The 1,249-nt window shown below is 45.0% G+C and overlaps 1 protein-coding gene across 1 annotated transcript in view; it reads right to left on the bottom strand.

Annotated features, from left to right (window-relative positions):
- FIGNL2 (fidgetin like 2) overlaps nucleotides 1–912 on the bottom strand; it is a 9,007-nt gene extending 8,095 nt beyond the window's left edge. The window contains exon 1 of the mRNA XM_015559558.1: nucleotides 481–912. The gene's annotated coding sequence lies outside the window, so the exon portion shown is untranslated. The remainder of the gene's footprint in view (nucleotides 1–480) is intronic.
- Between the last annotated feature and the right edge of the window lie 337 nt (nucleotides 913–1,249).

Raw genomic sequence — 1,249 nt, 5'->3', positions numbered from 1 at the left:
CCAAAGGGGGGAAGAGATGAACCAAAGAACTCGTATGCATATATGCATAACCCATAGACACAGACAACAGGGTGGTGAAGGCCTGGGGCAGGGGCTGATGGTGGGCTAGAAGGGGTCAATGGGGGAAAAGGGGAGACATATGTAATAATTTCAACAATAAATATTTTTTAAATAGTGTGGTGAAGGCCTAAGGCGGGGGTAGAGGGTGGGCAGAGGGGGCTATTCGGGGATATCTCTAATACTGTCAACAATAAAATTATATATATATTAAATTTAATATATATATATTAAAACAAAAAAGAAATAGGGCTCATGTGCAGTGAACAACCTACATAATCATACACTGCAAGCCTAGAAGGAGTACCAAGAAATGTTGGGTCACCGGAGGCCTGGAAGTAGGTGTATGCAGAGAGAGTGGTAGAAGAAGAGCTGAAGATAAGCAAGTGGCTTCTCAGGTTCTCTTCAGTTGCCCGTACTTACAGTAGTTTGTTGACAGCACCACCTCCAGAGGCTATGACCTGACATCAATGGGAGAGGACAGTCTTTGAATCCAAAACTATTTACCCTCATCCCCACTGCCCTAGGGAGGGCATGAGCCTTTGATACTAAAGCTTAAAAAGGGAACGTTTTTAAGGTTGTTTTGCCTTCAGAGTTGACCCTGAACACCAATGACAAGGAAGCAGAGCAGAGGCAGTAGAGCTGAGTGCGAGGTCTGTGGGCAGGTATGCGGGTCCTACTGAGGGTCTTCAAAGAGCAGAGGCATTAGCAGGTGTCAGAGGGGGTCATTTCCAGGGACATCAGGAATCACAAGGGTCTGGTTGCAGGGTCATATGACGTAATATCAGAGTTACACAAGTGCAAATACAGGTGGGGCAAAAGTGGGTTTTCAGTTGTGAGTACTGGAAACACAGTTTATTGTTGTATTATTTATTAATTATTGTATTTTCTATACAAACAACTGTAAACCTGTTTTTGCGACGCCCCGTGTTGTATTACCACATGGACCCTTAAACCTGCTTTGTTTTTTTTCTATTCATTGTTATCTGTGTTTTGGCTCCTTCATACGGAGAAAAGAAGTTTGATGATAGTACTTTCCCTGAACACATTCAGCTGGGAATGATGGGGAAGGACATCCATGGACACAGCAGGGAAGGCTCTGTGTCTGGGCTGTTCCACAGGCATTTCCTTCAGCCCCTCTGCTCCTCTTCACTCAAGTCCCCACCCTCAAGGCCAAGCACTCAGCCTTGGC

The sequence above is a fragment of the Myotis davidii genome, unplaced genomic scaffold (assembly GCF_000327345.1).
Source record: "Myotis davidii unplaced genomic scaffold, ASM32734v1 scaffold233, whole genome shotgun sequence".
Taxonomy (NCBI): Eukaryota; Metazoa; Chordata; class Mammalia; order Chiroptera; family Vespertilionidae; genus Myotis; species Myotis davidii.
Note: the sequence above shows the minus strand (reverse complement) of the source record. Positions and strands in the feature narration are given on the sequence as shown.